The following is a 13,223-nucleotide window of genomic DNA, read 5'->3' as shown; positions in this document are numbered from 1 at the left end:
TAGATAAAAACATTGTGCTGATTTTTTTCTAAATGATGATTGTTTATTCATGATGTCACAAAGTGCAGCTGTTTTCCTTCAGTACCTGCTGTCTTTCTGTCAAATACTGATGTCGGGCCCCACCTTTGCCAAATAGGGGGGTCCGGTTAAATTGCTACACCCAAAAGATTCAGGACCAGGGAAAGAGTGCCACACAGAAAACCCAAGGAACAATTGTTTTTTAAACTGCAATAATTTAAGCCAATAAAAAGATGCAGCCACAACACGACAAAGCCCCAACGGTTAAAACCTAAATAACTAAGACCAAATGTTTAAAAAGGTAGTAAAAACAGTAAAAAACTTTAAAGAGGGACCTTATAAAAACATTGTCAAAATAGTTAAAAGAAATAGTCCATGAAACACCAGGGAGACAGGTCCTGCAGTCAGCCACAGTCTTGTCTTTGTCCACCCTTTGCTGGCATGGTGGGTTGTTCCTCCCAACATCTACCAGCAAAGTGAAGATAGATCCTGCGAGTATCTCAGTTGTGTGGGGTAAACAGGCCTGGCTATATGCCAAGTGAGAGTGCCACTGGAAGGGTAGAGGAAACTCACACACCGGCAGGGCTCCTCACCCTGCCTATGAGTGTACGTCGCGCTGTGGCACTCCTGTCCTGGAGAAAACTCCTACACTGACTGCAGCTCCAGCCACCCAGTTTGCTCCAGTGCTGTGTCCTTCAACGGCTACCAGCTGCTCTTCTCCCTTAACCTGCTGCCAGTGCAGCTTTATGGGTGGGGCCATCAGCTTACTGATTGGACACCCAGGTGTGTCCAATCTGGGACTCAGTCTTCATGGCGGTGAAACGACACAAAACACAAAAACCAACTCCACCATAAAAGCATGCAAACAAAAATCAGAGAAGACTTCCTCCATCAAAACAAACTTCAACACAAAAGCATGCAAAAAATGACAGGAAAAGGTTTCACCACACAACACTGACACCCAGACTTTGGACGTGTCAATAGAGGGACTGAAACTAAATGTTGGTTTGACTTTTGACCAACAATAAGAATGTCTGTTCAGTCATTGTTTAGTTGAGGGAAATTGGAGATGAAAATGGATTTTGGTTCACAAATACAAGTGATTAGGGACGAGGCTGCAGTTGTGGAGTCAGGTTTTTGGATAAAGTAAGCTAGCTGTTGTTGGCACAGCAAAGAGAAGGTATTTTCTATTTCCAGAACATGTTGCTGAGAAGGAAGTTAATGTTGAGGAGAACAGGTCCCAGAACAGAGGCCTGAGGCACACCTCAGGGCAGAATGTGAAGAATTGGAGAAATCTCAGCTAAACCAGTTGAACCAGGACAAAACACGGAAGAGACTTGATGAAGAACATTGTGTCCATGGTTCTAGTAAATACTGGATTTGGTAGGCAAGGCAAGTTTATTTGTATAGCACAATTCATACACAAAGTAATTCAAGGTGCTTCACAAAACAGAAAAATACATTACAATCACATTACATCATAGAAATAATCAACATAAAATTTACTTTAAAAGAAAAGAAAATGTTTGAAAATTGATTTAAAAATAAAGAAAGGAAGGAAAGAAAAGTGCAGATAGGACCTTTCAGTCATATACACGGCTAAACAGAAATGCTTTAAGTCTAGATTTGAACATGAACACAGAAGAGGCCTGTCTTACGCCTTCAGGGAGGCTGTTCCAGATTTTAGCTGCAGAATATTGAAACGCTGATTCCCCTTGTTTAGTTCTGACTCTGGGAATCAACAGGAGGCCGGCCCCTGAGGTCCTCAGAGTACGAGATGGTTCATATGGCACTAACATGTCAGAGATGTACTTTGGTGCTCGGCCATGGAGAGACTTGTACACAAGCAGAGCTGCTTTGAAGTCTATTCTTTGAGGTACAGGGAGCCAGTGCAGAGACCTGAGCACAGGACTAATGTGATCATACTTCCTGGTTCTGGTCAGGACTCGAGCAGCAGCATTCTGGATGTACTGAAGCTGTTTTACAGCTGGTTTGGAGAGGCCGGTGAGCAGGCCGTTACAGTAGTCTAACCTACTGGAGACAAATGCATGAATAAGTATCTCCAGGTCTGGCTTTGACACTATGTTTTTGATTTTGGCAATGTTGTAAGCTTGTTGTAAAAGTGTTTTTTCAATAAAAAAAAAACATTGGACGGACATAAACCAGACCACACATTACTATCACGTCCGACCGGATACAACAAACAACAGCTCCACTTTGCTTTATCCAACAGGGTTTGCTTCAGTCTTTCCACGCCTGGTAAAGACGATGAAGAGGAGGCTGTGTTTTAGTAGAAACATCTGTTCCGTCTGAGAGGATCTCCTCAAAAACAAGGCAGAAGGAAGAACCGCATCAGTCCATCCAAGATGAAGAAGAGGGAAGAACCGGATCAGTCCATTTGAGATCTCAACCTGCACTGAGGACATTCATGCTGTTTAGTTAAATTTGGTGGTTTTGAAGATTTGTTTGTCCTTTTTTAAATTTGTGTAATAAGATGTTTGACTGAAATATGAACAAATGTTTCAGCAGAATAAATGCACAGAATTAGAAAACTATACGATTGTTGGAAAACTAGTTCTATTCTGTGCAATTATTTTTGTTTAATGCTGATTTGTGCAACAAAAAGTTTGATCAAGATGTTAAAAGACTGTTTTGACTGTTTTTGTATCAATAAATACACAAAATGGGACAATTTTAGGCTTTTTGTGAAAACACACGAAAGGCTTTTTAACACACAAAAGACTAATTTTTGTTATGGTAAAAGAAAAGCCTCCAAAAAATCCTAAATGAAAAGCCGTGCAGAATAATTTCAATTTAAAGAGACATGTCATTTTCTAGAAACTCAGTTTAGAACTAAAGTTACAGAAAAATGACAGAAAAAAGAAAAAAATAATGTTTTCGTTTTTCTGCAGATATAAGAAAATATTTACAAACTCCAGGGGGGTATTTCAGGAAGCAGGTTTTGCTAGCTCCCACGGTAAGTTTGAGGCTAAGGAGGTTGATAACCTCAGCTTTTGGTTCCAGAAATGGAGGTATGTTTCAGGGTATGTCAAGTTGCCATAGCAACTCATGAACATAACCTGGTCTGGAGCAGGTTTAGTTGAAGGTTAGTTTGTTTACAGAGAGGTGAAGCAGCATGGCGTGTCCATTTGAAGATGATTTAGTGGATGAAGAAGCTCAGATAATACTTTTTCCACCATGAGAGGGTGATAAGATCACATATGGATGTTGGAAAAATAAACTTTTTACTTTGATCTAACTTTATTATTTGCTTCAGTTAAGATGAATATGTTTTTTGTTAGGTCACCTTAAAAATAACACTAAGTTTTCAGACAATTATTTTCCTTTCATTCAAATCAATTCAATTAAGTAGGTGTAACTTTGATGCTGCTGTTAGATCGGCACTGCAAGGGATTGTGGGATACCATTCCCTTTGCTTGTCTGGACGGATTTGGGTTTAAGTGTGGATTTTTGACCAAATGTGTTTAGTTGTTTAGCTGTTTTACTGTGTTTCGTTTATTTATTTTGTCGTACTATGCTTGCATCTCTGCACCATGAGTGAGAGGGAGGAAGAGGATGATGAGTTTATATAGCACCCGTAGTATATGATAAAGTACAGACAGTTTTAGATACATGGTGTATGGTTACATGGTTTAAATATGTTTTGTTTGATTAATTTTATTGTTATAAAAATGAGAATATCTACAGGCTCAAACTTAGACATATGAGATTAATTCATTAAGATGGTGTCATGGTGCCTCTGTCAGACTCCTCCCCCTCCAGCTTGGCTCCACTCTGCTCCTGATTATTCTCCAGCTGCCGTTACTCAACTCATCAACCTCTGCTGCTTAAAAGGAGACCCAACGCCAATAATCAGCGCCAGATCGTTGCCCATTATGGTGACTAGCCTGGTCTCGTCTAGCTCTAGTACATCTGGTTGAATTTCTAGTTCTAGCACTTAATCTTGTTTCCTTGTCCCAGGAATCCTGTCCAAGAGTGACGTCAGCACAGTCTCCAGCCTGCTGTCAGGAAGGATCAGAGAACTGCCGCGTCCGCACCTCCAGCCGTGCCACAGACTATCCATCTGGATCACCTCTCACCAACCCTCTTTGCCAGCCTCAAAGAAAATAATAAACCCTTCTTACCTGCCACGTCCCGGACCTCTTTCTGGGTTCCAGCATCTGGGTTCGCCCTGCCTTGAAATCATGACAGAACGATCTGGCCAAACCCCGGACCCAGCTGACCCGGAGGGACTCCGCTACGCGGTCAGCCAGCAAGGTATCGCGTTAGGGCGTCAAGCCGACGCCCTCTCTCAAGTTGCGTCCGCCCAGCAGGAACTGTTTCAGCGCCTGGATAGTTTAACGCAGACTTTAATGGATTTATCTGGTCGGGTAGCTAGCCCCGCTGCTACGGCTACACTTCCGGCTCCTAGTAACGCCGTCACTTCCGTTTCCTCTCCAAGTCCGGAAAACTTCCGGTTGCAACCTGAGCCATTCTTTGGCAACGTAGAGGCATGTGGTGGCTTCCTACTCCAGTGTCGTTTGTTATTCCAACAAGCTCCTAGTTATTATCAGTCCGACCTTAGCAAAATAACCTTGGTTGTTAATTCTCTTCGCAACAAAACCTTACAGTGGGCTCAGGCGTTCTTAGCAGTCAACCCTACTTCTCACCTCTCTTTTGAACATTTCATACGGGAGTTTCAGCTGGTTTTTGATCATCCTAAAAAGCAGGAAGAGGCCACACGTAAGCTGCTAACCCTGAAACAACGTAACCGGTCCGTCAGCGACCATGTCATAGATTTCAGGATCCTGGCAGTGGAGGCAGGATGGACCGATCCCGCGTTACGAGGAGTGTTCTATCAATCCCTGAATGATGACATAAAGGACCATCTATGTACGCAACCGGAGACGCACTCGTTTGAGGATCTGGTCACCGCTGCCCTGCGCTCAGACACCCGCCTAAAAGAGAGACGTCATGAACGGACTTCAAATCCCCGCAAAAGTCCCGTGCGTTCAGCCCAAGGTAATGCGCCGCACTCTTCACCTGCTCACACGTCTGAACATTCCAGCAGTCCTCCTGAGGAACCCATGCAGATCGGGCACTCCAAGCTCTCTTCCGAGGAGCGGCAGAGACGTCGAGCTGAAGGTGCGTGCTTCTATTGCGGTAAAACTGGACATCTTATCAATAAGTGTGCAGCACGTTTAAACTTTGCAGCCCCCCGCTAGACGACAGGCCGCGGGCGGGTGATAGATCCCCTGTTTCCAAGCACTTCCTCTATGTTCCTGTCAAGTTATGTCATGCATCCAAGATTGTTGAGTCCCAGGCCCTCATTGACTCTGGAGCTGAACAGAGTCTCATAGACCAAAGCCTTGTTTCTCGGCTGTCTCTGCCCACAGAAGAACTTCAAGTCCCGGTCAAAACCGCTGGTTTGGGTGGTCAGCATCTGTCTATCATCACTCACCGTACCAAACCCGTACTTCTCGTCACCTCCGGCAACCATCGTGAGTCCATCCAGTTTTTTGTTACCCACTCCCCTCAGAACCCAGTCGTATTGGGGTTTTCGTGGTTACAACGTCATAATCCTCAGTTTGATTGGAGTAATCACCGGCTTACTGATTGGAGCAAATTCTGCCTCGCTAACTGTATGCTCTCTGCCATTCCTTCAGTGGACGTCACCCCGGTGATTACTTCTGAGCAGATTGATCTTTCTAACGTCCCTGAATGTTACCACGATTTACGCACTGTCTTTAGCAAATCCAAAGCCAGTTCGCTTCCCCCCCACAGGCCGTATGACTGTACCATCAACTTACTGGAAGGCGCCCCCCTTCCTAAGGGTCGACTATTTAATCTTTCCGGGCCCGAAAAGGCCGCCATGGAAAGTTATATACAGGAGGCCCTCACCTCTGGTCACATTCGTCCCTCATCTTCCCCCGTCGGTGCCGGGTTTTTTTTCGTACAGAAGAAAGACAAATCTCTCAGGCCCTGTATCGACTATCGTGAACTTAATCAAATAACCATCAAAGACAAGTACTCTCTCCCTCTCATTAGTTCCGTTTTCGACTCCATCCAGGAGGCCCGCATCTTTTCCAAACTTGACTTGCGTAACGCTTATCATCTGGTCCGGATTAAGGAGGGGGACGAATGGAAAACCGCGTTTAGTACTCCCCTGGGTCATTTTGAGTATCTTGTCATGCCCTTCGGCCTTACTAACGCCCCCGCAGTTTTTCAGCGTCTTGTCAATGACGTTCTCCGCGACTTTATCAACCGTTTCGTGTTTGTCTATCTCGATGACATTCTCATCTACTCCAAAGACCCCAGTCAACACCCAGCTCATGTTCGTCAGGTTCTGCAAAGGCTCTTAGAGAATCAGCTATTCGTCAAGGCCGAGAAATGCCAGTTCCACTCATCCGTCATTCCATTTTTAGGGTATATTTTCGAGGCAGGCGGTATCCGTCCAGATCCAGCTAAGATTGAAGCAGTTTCCCAGTGGGAACCCCCCACCACACGCAGAAAACTACAGCAATTTCTCGGATTCGCAAACTTTTACCGTCGTTTCATTAGGAATTATAGTAGTATCGCCGCTCCACTCACCCAGCTCACATCTACCACCAGATCTTTTCAATGGAACACCATGGCCCAGCATGCTTTTGACACCCTCAAGAAACTTTTTGTGTCTGCTCCCATTCTAATACAACCTGATCCTACCAGGCAGTTTGTGGTAGAGGTCGACGCTTCGGACACTGGGGTTGGGGCGGTCCTGTCCCAGCGGGAGGAGAAAACCGGGAAGCTCAAACCCTGTGCTTTTTATTCTAAGAAACTCACCCCCACAGAAAGAAATTACGACGTGGGAAACCGAGAACTACTCGCTATCAAACTTGCTTTGGAGGAGTGGCGGCACTGGCTGGAGGGAGCGGCACAACCATTTATAGTCTGGACGGATCACAAGAATCTGGCATACCTCCGTACTGCTAAAAGATTAAACTCTCGTCAAGCCCGCTGGTGTTTGTTTTTTGACCGTTTTAATTTTTCCATTACCTACAGACCAGGCAGTCGCAACATAAAACCAGACGCCCTTTCCCGCAAATACAGCTCCTCCGACGATCCCGACTCCGCTACCAACATCATCCCCTCCACATACATAATTGGGGCACTCACCTGGGACATCGAGACTAAAGTCATTCAGGCTCAAGGTGAGGATACCGACCATCCTGATCCTCCTCCTGGTACCTTGTATGTGCCTCGATCTTTAAGGTCCGACACTATTACCTGGGCTCATGCGTCTCGCATCGCCTGTCATGGTGGTGTAGCCAGAACACTACACCTTCTCCGTCGACGCTTCTACTGGCCTTCCATGGCCAAGGACGTCAAAGAGTACGTGGCTGCCTGTCCGACCTGCGCCCGCTCAAAAACTTCCAACCGTCCTCCATCCGGTTTGCTCCATCCACTGTCCACTCCCAGCCGTCCTTGGTCCCACATAGCTGTCGACTTTGTCACTGGCCTTCCCGTCTCTCAGGGTAACACTGTAATCTTGACTGTCATTGATCGTTTCTCCAAGTTCGTGCATTTCATTCCCCTCCCTCAGTTGCCTACAGCCACAGAAACTGCTGACGCTCTGGTTCACAACGTGTTTCGCCATCACGGGCTGCCATTGGACATCGTCTCAGACCGCGGACCCCAGTTCGTGTCTCAGGTCTGGAAGGCCTTCTGCACAGCCTTGGGCGCCACCATCAGCCTTACTTCCGGATACCATCCCCAATCTAACGGGCAGGCTGAGCGTGTCAATCAGGAGCTCGAGGCCTCCCTGCGCTGCCTCGTTGACCGTAATTCTACGGACTGGTCAAGGTACTTAGTTTGGGCTGAATATGCGCATAATACTCACCCTTCCTCCGCCACAGGTCTGTCTCCGTTTGAGGCGGCCCTCGGGTACCCACCACCGCTGTTTCCCTCTCATGAACTAGACTTGGCAGTGCCCTCGGTTCAGGACCACCTCAAGAGATGCCAAGACATCTGGCATCTAACCAGGGCTGCTCTCCTCCGCACCAAGGAGAGCAACTGCCGGACAGCCAATCGTCGCAGGGTGGTGGGCCCTACCTACCAGCCAGGTCAGAGGGTCTGGTTGTCCTCACGGAACATACCCATTCATGCCACCTCTCGGAAGCTTGCTCCTCGTTTTATTGGTCCCTACACCATCGAGAAGGTCATCAGTCCCTCCTGTGTCCGGCTACGATTACCTGCGGCTCTCAAGATTCACCCTACGTTCCATGTGTCTCAGCTCAAGCCTGTTCAGGACAGCACGCTTTGCCCGCCTTCCGCGTCCCCACCGCCCGCCCGGCTCATTGATGGTGCGCCTGCCTATACGGTCAGCCGCATTCTGGACGTCCGACGCCGGGGTCGTGGCCACCAGTTTCTGGTGGATTGGGAGGGTTACGGTCCGGAGGAACGCTCTTGGGTCTCCCGTTCCCTCATCCTGGACCCTTCCCTGATCTCTGACTTCTATCGTGCCCACCCGGATCGGCGTCCGGGACCGCCTGGAGGCGGTCGTTGAGGGGGGGGTACTGTCATGGTGCCTCTGTCAGACTCCTCCCCCTCCAGCTTGGCTCCACTCTGCTCCTGATTATTCTCCAGCTGCCGTTACTCAACTCATCAACCTCTGCTGCTTAAAAGGAGACCCAACGCCAATAATCAGCGCCAGATCGTTGCCCATTATGGTGACTAGCCTGGTCTCGTCTAGCTCTAGTACATCTGGTTGAATTTCTAGTTCTAGCACTTAATCTTGTTTCCTTGTCCCAGGAATCCTGTCCAAGAGTGACGTCAGCACAGTCTCCAGCCTGCTGTCAGGAAGGATCAGAGAACTGCCGCGTCCGCACCTCCAGCCGTGCCACAGACTATCCATCTGGATCACCTCTCACCAACCCTCTTTGCCAGCCTCAAAGAAAATAATAAACCCTTCTTACCTGCCACGTCCCGGACCTCTTTCTGGGTTCCAGCATCTGGGTTCGCCCTGCCTTGAAATCATGACAGATGGAAAAAACATTTAATTGAATTGGAGTAATATGACATTTAGTTAGATAAATATGTACATTTGAGTGGTACAGTACAGTAAACCCTTGTTTTTCGCGGGGGTTACGTTCCAAAAAGAACCCCTTGATAGGCAAAATCCGTGAAGTAGAAACCTTTATTTATTTTTACAGTTATTATACAATTAAATACTCTATTATACATTGAAAAGAAAGAACAAACCATTTTACAGGCTCAAGCTTTTGTTTCACCAATAAAAGTACTTTAGAAATATTTTTTTCAACAACTATCTTCTGTACTGTCAAATAATAATTTTAATCAATGTGAACAGAAAGCTTCAAATTGGGGAGATTAGCCCCGCCCACCGCGACCCGAAGAATTGGATTAAAGGAGAGATAATTTAAAATGATTATGAAAAAAATACAAAGTACAGTCTGACAAATAGTGACTTGGGTGTATTTCACTGCTCTTCATACTGAGCCGCTGCATCCTGACTCCGCTCTGCAGTGTTTTCTTCTTTTGAAGCCCGCGGTGCAGCTGTGTTTGTTCGGGAGAAAAACAGTGATAGGCAGTTGTTGTCGCTCTTTTTTGATGTTCTACGTACGTGTACATATTAAACTGTTACATTCTTGACGCACAGGTAGAGAAGTAGCGGACTGACTTTTTAGCCAATCAGAATGCAGAACACAATGCACGATGCAAATCCATGAAGTAGCGAAACCGTGAAAAGTAAACCGTGTTATAGCAAGGGATCACTGTATTGAGTTTTATAGACGTAAGAAATTAGTTTGAATAAATTTAACTCAATTACTTGTTACCAATGGAATCATTGGATTACACTGATCACAATTTACAGGACATGGAATATGACATTGACCCAATCAACCATTTCTTCTCTGCCATCACAGATAATTGCAGTTATTACACTGAAGAGCATTATAACGTCAACATTAAATGTAAAGATAAGTTTTCACTTGTTCATTTCAATAGCAGGAGCATGTATGCAAATTTTGATAACATTAAGGAATACTTGTGCAATTTTTCACAACGATTTAGTGTGATAGCAATCTCAGAAACGTGGTTCAATGCAGAGAAGGGAGTTGAAAACTTTATTTTGGAGGGTTATGAAGTCAGATACTGTAACAGACTAAACAAAGGTGGTGGAGGAGTTGCTCTATATGTGGATAAAACTCTGCATTTCAGAGTAGTGAATAGCATGACAGCTGTTGTTGACAATATGCTTGAATGTTTAACAATCGAAATCGCTCAAGAAAATCAAAAAAATGTAGTTGTTAGTTGTATTTACAGAACACCAGGCTCAAATATGGATATGTTTACAGGCTGGATGGAGAAAATGTTTGTGGATAAAAATAAAGTAATTTTTGTATGTGGGGATTTTAACATTGACCTATTAAATCCTCATAAGATTAAAGCAGTTGAAGAATTTATTAACACCATGTACAGCATTTGCTTATTTCCAAGAATTACAAAACCAAGTAGGATAACTGCAAGTTGTGCAACATTAATTGATAACATATTCTCCAATGACACTGAAAATAAAACAGTTAATGGGTTGCTAATTAATGAAATCAGTGACCATCTTCCAGTTTTCACAGTATATGACAGTAGTTATGTCAACCACAAGTTGCATTTCTCAATGGGATACAGACGAATTAAAACAGAAACCTCCATCAATGCATTTAAAGCTGAGCTACTTGAGCATAATTGGGATGTGATTTATCAAAAAGAAACTGTTGATGAGCCTTATGATTATTTTTTGCGGATATTTGGTTCGATGTATGATAAACATTGTCCAGTTAAAAAGTTCAAGGAAAAAATTAAGTATTTCCATTGTCCATGGATTACAAAAGGACTGCAGAATGCATGTAAGAAAAAGAATACTCTTTATAAAAACTACTTAAAAAAGAGAACAAAAGAGGCCGAAATTAAATATAAGAAATACAAAAATAAGCTAACGCAGATCATAAGAACATGCAAGAAGGAATATTATGGAAAACTTTTAGAAAAAAAACAAAAGTAATATCAAAAAAACATGGGGCATACTTAATACTATTCTAAGAAAGGGTAACAAGGAAGACTCCTATCCAAAGTCCTTTATTAGTAAGTGAAGAAATAGATCAAAGGGAAGAGATTGCTAAAAGATTTAATGATTTCTTTGTAAACGTGGGACCTGAATTAGAAAAGCAAATCCCGGATCCAGGAACATTTGGAAAGGATGTGCAAATGTTAATTGACAGAAATCCCAGTAGCATGTTTCTTAACCCAGTAACTGAAAATGAAATATTAAAGACCGTGAGAGGAATGAAGGGTAAACTCTCTACTGATGTTAATGGCATTGATATGGCCTTGGTGAAAACAGTAATCAGTGGAATTCTGAAACCATTAGAATATATCTTAAATTTATCATTCCAAACAGGTTCATTTCCTAATCAAATGAAAATTGCAAAAGTTATACCATTGTACAAAACCGGGAACAAGCATCACTTCACAAACTATAGGCCAGTTTCTATGTTACCACAGTTATCAAAGATTTTGGAAAAAATGTTCATAACCCGATTAAACTCTTTCATCGAAAAGCACAAGATACTGGACGAAGGACAGTATGGATTCAGGTCAAATCGATCAACATCACTGGCCCTGATGAATGTAATAGAAAATATAACAAATGCTATTGATAATAAAAAACATGTAATCGGGGTATTTATTGACTTAAAAAAAGCTTTCGACACAATTAACCACTGTATATTAATTCATAAATTGGATCGGTATGGCATTAGGGGGTTAGTGCTAGACTGGATCAGAAGCTATTTGAGCAACAGAAAGCAGTTTGTAAAGCCTGAAGGTGCTTGTTCCCAATGTTTGGACATTGTTTGTGGTGTCCCTCAGGGGTCGGTTCTGGGACCAATATTGTTTATTTTATATATAAATGATTTATTTCAGGTTTCTAACAAATTACGGCTAGTTCTATTTGCTGATGATACTAATGTGTTTTGTGATGGGGATGATTTGCAGCAACTCATTGAAATTGTTAAGAAGGAGATGGAAAAACTGAAGCTGTGGTTTGATGTAAATAAGCTTTCACTAAATTTAAGTAAAACAAAAATGATGTTATTTGGTCACCATAAGGGTAAAAATATTAACATTGACATGCACATAAATGGGGTGAAACTTGAAAGAATTTAAGAAAATAAATTTCTTGGGGTCATAATTGATGACAAACTTACCTGGAAAGCACATATTAGCTACATACAAGCTAAACTATCCAGAAGTATTTCTGTTTTGAATAAAGCTAAACTGGTTCTGGACCACAAATCACTCCACATGTTATACTGTACATTAGTTTTACCATATTTTTCTTATTGTGTAGAGGTTTGGGGGAACAACTATAAAACAATGTTACATTTACTTTCAATACTTCAGAAGAGAGCAATACGAATCATACACAAAGTCAATTACCTTGAGCACACAAACAAATTATTCATAGAATCAAATTACTCAAATTTTACGATCTAGTAGAGTATTGTACCGCTCAAATAATATTCAAGGCCAAAAACAATTTATTACCGACGAATATCCAAAGGTTATTTATTACAAGGGAGGAAAAATACAATTTTAGGGAAAAAGATACATTTGTCATACATAAAGCACGTACAAATAAAAAGAGATTCTGTGTTTCAATTTGTGGAGTGAAGTTGTGGAACAGAACCAGTAAATGCTTGAAACAATGTCCAAACATAAAAGAATTTAAATATAGATACAGAAATATGATTATGGATAAATATGTACAAATACAAAAAAATACAGAATGTCAGCATTTATAAATCTGCATACTTTGCCAATACGTTTTGTTATTCATTTGTATGTTGTTTGGAAATGAAAATTACATGTATATATGTACATATACACTTGGGTAGGGCACTGGACTCTGATGGTGGGAAAGTAAGGGCTTAGGGTAAAGGGGGGTGAGAGTTTATAAGATTTTTCTTCTTCTCACTCCCTTTTGGACTGGTGTTTATATAATTTTGTTTTGTTTTGTTTTGTATAATTTACTTGTCCTTTTCTTGTTTTTGCAAGTTTTGTCTCGTTCTTGTCTTATTCTGTTATTTTACATTTGTTTCACTAGTCCAAAATAAAAAAGACTACTACTACTACTACTACAATTGAAT

The 13,223-nt window shown here is 42.8% G+C and overlaps 1 long non-coding RNA gene across 1 annotated transcript; it reads left to right on the top strand.

Annotated features, from left to right (window-relative positions):
* The first annotated feature begins 3,771 nt into the window (after window positions 1-3,771).
* On the top strand, window positions 3,772-4,169 carry LOC111949259. The gene is made up of 2 exons (XR_002875270.1): window positions 3,772-3,917; window positions 4,000-4,169. It is a non-coding gene; the product is annotated as an uncharacterized LOC111949259 (long non-coding RNA).
* The last annotated feature ends 9,054 nt before the right edge of the window (window positions 4,170-13,223 follow it).

Source organism: Oryzias latipes, chromosome 18, assembly GCF_002234675.1.
Source record: "Oryzias latipes chromosome 18, ASM223467v1".
Lineage (NCBI taxonomy): Eukaryota > Metazoa > Chordata > Actinopteri > Beloniformes > Adrianichthyidae > Oryzias > Oryzias latipes.
The sequence above is the reverse complement of the archived record's forward strand: the minus strand, read 5'-3'. Positions and strand labels throughout refer to the sequence as shown.